We start from the raw sequence: 7,604 nt of genomic DNA on the forward strand, positions 1-7,604 counted from the left end.
CGTTCAGTGGGTGCAGAATTGTTGACAAATTCGGCAAAAACTTATGGTAGTAATTCACCAATCCGAGGTATGACCTCAGTTGCGACACATTTTCAGGCGCTGGAGCCTTAACTACCGCTTCAATTTTGTCAGGGGACTTATGTAACCCCTCTTCATCAAGCACGTGGCCACAATACGATATCTGTTTCTTAAAAAACTCGCACTTGGGGCGATTGGCCCGAAGCCCATGTTCACGTAGTCCAGTGAGCACCTGCTCTAGGTTGGCAAGGTGTTCACTGTCATCTTCACCTGTCACTAGGATGTCGTCCAAGTAACACTGAGTCCCCGGAATTCCTTGCAGGACTTGTTCCATCGCTCTTTGCCATATTGCCGGAGCTGATGCTACTCCGAATACCAGTTGATTATACTGGTAAAGACCTTTGTGAGTGTTTATCGTGAGATACTTCTTAGAGGATTCTTCAACCTCCATCTGCAAATATGCTTGTGCTAGGTCAATTTTTGTAAAACGCTTCCCTCCAGATAGTGAGGCGAATATATTTTCTATCCTTGGAAGAGGATATTGTACTGTGTGAAGGACTGGGTTCACCGTCACCTTGAAGTCCCCACAGATGCGAACCTTCCTTGGCTCCTCAGACTTATTGTTTAACGTTTTCTTCATGACAGGAACGATGGGTGTCGCCCACTCACTCCAGTCTACCTTAGATAACACGCCTGCATTCTCCAGATTCTTCAGCTCTGCCTCGACGGCTGGGCTTGCTTTGAAAAACTTGGGAATTGCATTCTCTTCTATTTTTATCGAGGCGGTTACGCCTTTAAGAGTTCCCAGTTCTTGTTGAAATACCTCTTTGGCGTCAGCTAAGATTGTTGCCAATCGTCCAGGAGTGATGTCGTCATCCTTTTTACCAGCCACCGTCAGTGCCTGAATGGAGTGCCAGTCTAAACTTATCTTTCTGATCCATTCACGTCCCAATAACGGTGGTCCACCATCTTGCAGTATGTACAGATACAATTTCTGTCTTTCCTTGCCGTTGTATTCGACAGGCACCCTTATTTTTCCTCTGGGGTATACTTTTTGCCCCGTATACGTCTTCAAGACAATGGATGTCTCTTTCAAGGGTATGTGTGAGAATAGCCGCTCGTAGTCTCGTCGATTCATGACGGTTAGAGCTGATCCTGTATCCAATTCCATTTTGACTTGGGACCCTGCTATCGTGAGAGTGACCCAAATGGTTCGGTGATCCTCTTTTGCGATTACGTTGTGAAGTTTGAGACAGGTTAGTCTCTTGTTTCCGGATTCACTATCGCTCATCTGGTCTTCGGAACTACTGTCCATCATCTTTTGTACTTTCCTGTACGGTTCCTTAGTAGCCTTTTTGTTGTCGCTGGTCTTCTTCCCAGACCTGCAAACTCGTGCAATGTGTCCCATCTTTCCGCATTGCCTGCATATTTTGTCCTTGGACCAGCAGTCCTTCTGGCGCAGCGATAACATTTTGCAAATCCCCGTGTCATTTCGTGGGTGCCGTATTCCTGTGGCTTTTGCTGTATTTCTGCAGCTCCCCTTGCTGCTGCTTCGTATGATACTGCCACGCTGAAAGCCTTATCTAGCGTCAGCTCTTTCTCTGAGAGTAACCTCTTCTGGGTTCCTTCACTCAGGAGTCCACAGACAAATTTGTCCCGTAAGGTATCTGCCAGTCCTGCTCCAAACTGGCAGTGCTTTGATAGCTTGCGTAGTTCCGTAAGGTAATCAGCATTGCTCTCATCTTTATGCTGATTTCTCCTGTGGAATTTAAATCTTTCTGCTATCAGCAGCGGTGTAGGATTTAGGTGTTCCTGTAGGATAGCAACAATTTCGTTAAAACTCTTCACCTTCAGTTTGGCTGGAGTAATCAGGTCCCGCAATAGGCCGTACGTTCTTGCACCCATTAAGTTTAGCAGTACCGATGCCTTTTTCTCATCGGCTACTTCGTTTGCCTCGCAATATACCTCGACTCTTTCCACATACGTGGTCCAGTCTTCTCTTGCATTATCGAAGGCAGTGATATTGCCAGACTTCGGCATCTTGGAAATCTAAGATGGCGCCTCCCACGCTTTGCCTTCTTCCCCGCTGGATTAAGATGGCGCCTCCCACGCTTTCTGTCTTCTCCACTGTTGCTAGCGCTGTTGCTGGCGTTTTATGCCTTGATGGCGACGCCCTATGGTCTTCGCGCACTTCCCCCCGTGCTGCTGCTAACGCCGCTCTCCGCGGTTCCCGTGGCAAACTGCAGCTCCTCGCACCTTTCTGCGTGTTTAATTTTTATTATTTCCCCGTCGTCGGAACAACCCTGCAGGACACTTGCCTCCCTCTTCTCGGGTCTGTACGCTGCCCAGCTTCGTAGCACCGGCCGCGCCCTGTGTGCTCCACCCTCGCTCTCTCTCTCCTCTTCCCGACAACGCTGCTCGGCCCCGTTGCAAAGCCACCCGCTCGAGCTCTAGACCGCCGCAGCCCAGGAAGGATCAGTGTACTACCTGCCACCAGCCCGATTAGCTGAAGCACCATCGACAGGATAACCAAGCCCTGCTCTCGACAGCCTCTCCTGCAATTCTTCAACTCTGCTGACTCAGAGGCGGATGCCCACGGTTGACGCCCGTTTCTTCTGTTTCTTTCTTCCTTCTGGCCTCGACCTCTGATAACTTCGCTTCAGGGATGGATCCCCATGAGGTAGTGCAGACTGTAGGTAAGTTCGTATCTGCTCGTCGCCAGTATTATGTCCGTGTATAATTGAGACACGGACTGCAGGAGTTGGTTATAACAGGTCTTTACTGAATGGAGGCAACCTGGAACTACTATGCAAATGTTACTACACAGGCTTATATACAGGGGTGGTCACTACTGGTACTGCAGTATACAGGGGCTGCAGAATATAGTTCCTTCTACAAAGTACATACACTACAGTAATAATAGTAAAAGCTTTTCCAGCTATGTCAGGAGTCAGAAGACATAGTTACACAGAGTTACATAGAATTACAGAGTCTACAGCACAGGAACAGGCCATTCGGCCCAACTGGTCAATGCCGGTGTTTCTGCTCCACACGAGTCTCCTCCCACCACTCTTCATCTAACCCTATTAGCATATCCTTCTATTCCTTTCTCCCTCATGTGCTTATCTACCTTCCCCATGAATGTATCTGTGCTATTCACCTCAACTACTCCTTGTGGTAGCACGTTCCACATTCTTACCTCTCTTTGGGTAAAGAAGTTTCTCCTGAATTCCCCATTGGATTTATTAGAGACTGTGTTATATTTATGACCTGTAGTTTTGGACTCCCCCACAAGTGGAAACATTTTCTCCAGGTCCACCCGATATAACCTTTTCATAATCTTAAAGACCTCGATCAGGTCACCCATCGGCCTTCTCTTTATTCTAGAGAAAAGAGCCCCAGCCTGTTCAGCCTTTCCTGATAAGTATATCCTCTCAGTTCTAGGATCATCCTTGCAAAGCCTTTTTCCACCTTCTCCAGTGCCTGTATATCCTTTTTATAACATGGTGACCAGAACTGTGCACTGTACGCCAAGTGTGGTCTAACAAAGGTTCAATACAAGTTTAACATAACTTTTCTGCTTTTCAATTCTATCCCTCTAGAAATGATCCCCAGTCCATTGTTTGCTCCTGTTATGGCCTCATTAACCTGCGTCGCTACTTTTAGTGATTTGTGTATCTGGACCCCGAGATCCCTTTGCTCCTCTACCCCATTTAGATTCTTATTTTCCAAGTAGTATGTGGCCTCCTTATTATTCCTACCAAAATGCACCACTTTTCTTAAAATTCATTTGCTAATTGCCCTCCCATTCTGGAAGTCTTGCGTTTTTTAAATATTCGTTCATGGGATGTAGGCGTCACTGGTAAGGCCGGCATTTATTGCCCATCCCTAGTTGCCCTTGTGAAGGTGGTGGTGAGCCACCTTCTTGAACTGCTGCAGTCCGTGTGGTGAAGTTGCTCCCACAGTGCTGTTAGAGAGAGAGTTTAACCCATGATTTTGTCACAGTCTTCCTCAGTATTAACTCTACCTCCCAATCTGGTGTCATGGACAATTTTGGAATTGTACCTCTGATTCCCGAGTCCAAACTTTTTCTGTAAATGGTGAACAACAGTGGTCCCAGCACCGATCCCTGTGGAACACCACTTCCCATCTTTTGCCAGTCTGAGTAGCTACTCCCAACCCCTGCTCTCTGTTTCCTGTTTTGTAACCAGCTTGCTATCCATAACAGTATGTAAGATCGACAAGATGACCAAGGTCAGGCCGTGTGGAGTGAAGGGCCAGGCAGCAGAATGGATGGAAAGCTGGCTACAAAACAGAACTCAGAGGGTTGGAGTTAAGGGAAGTTTGTTGCGATCTTTCCATCCATTCTGCTGCCTGACCTTTGACTCCACAAGGCCTGACCGTGGTCATCTTGTAGACCGTACATACTGCAGACACAGTGCACCAGTGGTGGAGGGGGTGGATATTGAGTCCTGTGGCAGGGGAGCTGATGAAGTGGATTTCTCTGTCCGTGAGTTTTGAGGCATCGCTAGTGGCGTTTTTCACCACTTTCCACCTTTAAAAAACCTTGCTGCCAGTTTATTAAAGCCATTAACAGCCGCTCGGGTGGGACACACCAATAACTGAGGCCTTGTTTCCCTCAGAATGACAGGCCTGAACCCGAGTTAGAAAACATTTAGTAATTAAACCAGACTGGGCGGGGCCTGAGGTGTGAGTTAGTAACGGAAAATTGGTGGCCAGCGTACTTCACACCAGGGCTGAGGACCCGGGGACTCGGGTTTCTGTATCATTTATTGATTCATTTGTTTATTGCCCAATCACAGTCAGACTGGCGGGCCATCTTGCTGTCCGGCGGAGGCGAGGTTCCCCAGTGGAGGGCTCTCTACACGGGAGTCCTTCCCTGCACCATTGGGGATCTGGGGTGGAGACTGTTGCAAGGAACTGTTGTGTGCAACAGTTTTTAAGCTCCTCTAAGGCCAGATGTGTTTTTTGTGGCCTAGAGGAGTCCATGGGCCGTGTATATATTCAGTGTGAGAGGTTGCAGCCCCTGTATAGTTACCTGAAGGGGCTGCTTCTCAAATCTTGGTTACACTTTAGCCCCACGCTCCTAATCTGTGCCCGCCCGGTGCGGAGGGGGGTGGGTAATTCGGAGGATCTTCTCCTGGACCGGCTCTTGGGCCTGGCAAAAACAGCAATTTGTCGGCCCAGGATGGATGGGGCCCATGGGGGGTCACTCTGGCTGCCTGCCTCTCTCCCGTGGTCTTGTCCCTGCCCAGGTGGCCCTGGAGAGGGAGCAGGCGGTGTCCAGCGGTTCACTTGATACCTTCCTCGACCGGTGGACACCTCGGGTTAAAGAGACGATAATCGATCCTCACAATCACATTGTGATTTAATTATTAATTGTGTGTGTATCACAAATACATTTCTTCTATTTTGAATAGAAATACAAAAGCTCTACTCGACATGCTAAACTACTAGTTATTTAATCAGGGCTGCAGCTGGTGAAAGGTTGACTGTACTGAGGTTTGTGGCCAGAGCTGGCAGACGTGTTGTTCTGAAATCTGATGTCTCACACCTGAAGAGTCTGTTCATGTCGTGTTGTAATGACCTTTTTCTGTTGCCTGGTGTCAGAAATAGAAATCAAAGGGAGATGATGCCCCACTCTGTTAATCAACTCTTTGACACATTTCCATTTCTTAATTTACAAAGATCACAACTCCATTAGTGAACAATGGATCGCCAGTCTGCCACTTTTTAGTGAGGCTTGAAAGGATTCGCTGTGAAACTACACCTGACCACCTGTCTGTGTGTCACTGTGTTTGGATTGTGTTAGACAACAGTCCTAATATCTCACCTACACCCATTACAATTTTTGAAATGTTAGATTGTACTTGGATGAAGTTGAGTTTGAATCTGACAATTCTGAAATTGGGAGCTGTTAATGATTTCTGTTTTTCACATAACTGTATAGTGATGTGCTCAGTCAAAGCAAATTAAAAGATGCTGCTATTTACTGAACACAACTGAATAATTCTACAAGGATGCTATCGCAGTCTTCCTCAGTATTAATTACACCCCCCAATTTCGTGTCATCTGCAAATTTTGAAATTGTACTTCTGATTCCCGAGTCCCAATCATTCATGTAAATGGTGAACAACAGTGGTCCCAGCACCGATCCCCGCGGAACACCACTTCCCACCTTCCGCCCGTCTGAGTAAATACCTTTAACTCATCCCGTCACTATAACTGGACTTGTCTCCATTCCCGTGCCGAGGGGATTGCTGTACCAGACAGGAGGGGCAACATTTGAGGATTCTCAATTCTCCACCAATTCCCATTCCCCTTCTTTCTGGTGGATAATGGAGGTGCCACTGTGTGTAATGTGCAAGTCAGTAAGAATTGTCAGCGAGGATTAATCAGCACTTTCTAATTGGAGATGTTAATCAGTGGAACTTTTCAGACACTGAATTGTAGATTTTGTACCAAAGATCAATTTAGGATTGAAGTAAAAGTTCATAATTTTATTTTAAAATAATTCAGGGACTCTCATCAGAAATTAAGGGGAAAGATCAGAAAGATCAGTTCTTAAACGAACACTGCAGACCCGACAACTCAATCAGCTATATATCCAGGATATTAAACTCCAGCCCAGTTATAGAGGTTATTAATATCAGCACAAACAAACCCCAACTGTCAGAATGAACATGGTTCAGTCCTGGATGTGATTAAGAGCAGAATCCAACCCCTGCAGTCACATGTGAACTCGCTGGTGTGTCAGCAAGTTGCATGAATGATTAAATCCCTTCTCACACATGGAGCAGGTGAACGGCCTCTCCCCAGTGTGTATTCGTTGGTGTGTCAGCAGGTTGGATGATTGATTAAATCCCTTCCCACACACGGAGCAGGTGAACGCCCTCTCCCCAGTGTGAACTCTCTGGTGTGTCAGCAGTTTGGATGACTGATTAAATCCCTTCCCACACACTGAGCAGGTGAATAGCCTCTCCACAATGTGAAGTTGCCGGTGTGTTAACAGGTGGGATGACTGAGAGAACCCCTTCCCACACACGGAGCAGGTAAACGGCCTCTCCCCAGTATGAACTCGCTAATGCAGAATGAGGTTGGATGACTGCTTGAACCTTTTCCCACAGTGAGTGCAGCTGAATGGTCTCTCGTCAGTGTGAACTCGCTGATGTGTCTAGAGAATGCACAAGCGAGTGAATCCCTTCTCACACACGGAGCAGGTGAATGGCCTCTCCCCAGTGTGACTGTGTTGATGAGTTTCCAGCTGAGACGGGTAATGGAATCCCTTCCCACAGTCCCCACATTTCCATGGATTCTCCATGGTGCGGGTGTCCTTGTGTCTCTCCAGGTTGGATGATCGGTTGAAGTCTCGTCCACACACAGAACACGTGTACGGTTTCTCCCCGCTGTGAATGGTGCGATGTTTTTTCAGGCTGTGTAACTGGTTAAAGCTCTTTCCACAGTCAGTGAACTGAAACAGTCTCACTCGGGTGTGTGTGTCTCGGTGCTTTTCCAGTCACACTGATGATTGAAATCTTTTCCCACAGACAGAATAGACGAACATT

The 7,604-nt window shown here is 47.2% G+C and overlaps 1 pseudogene; it reads right to left on the reverse strand.

Annotated features, from left to right (window-relative positions):
- Positions 1–7,375, reverse strand: part of LOC147119337 (uncharacterized) — a 101,603-nt pseudogene extending 94,228 nt beyond the window's left edge.
- Between the last annotated feature and the right edge of the window lie 229 nt (positions 7,376–7,604).

The sequence above is a fragment of the Somniosus microcephalus genome, chromosome 4 (genome assembly GCF_052327205.1).
Source record: "Somniosus microcephalus isolate GS21.2 chromosome 4, FLI_Smic_1.0, whole genome shotgun sequence".
Taxonomy (NCBI): Eukaryota; Metazoa; Chordata; class Chondrichthyes; order Squaliformes; family Somniosidae; genus Somniosus; species Somniosus microcephalus.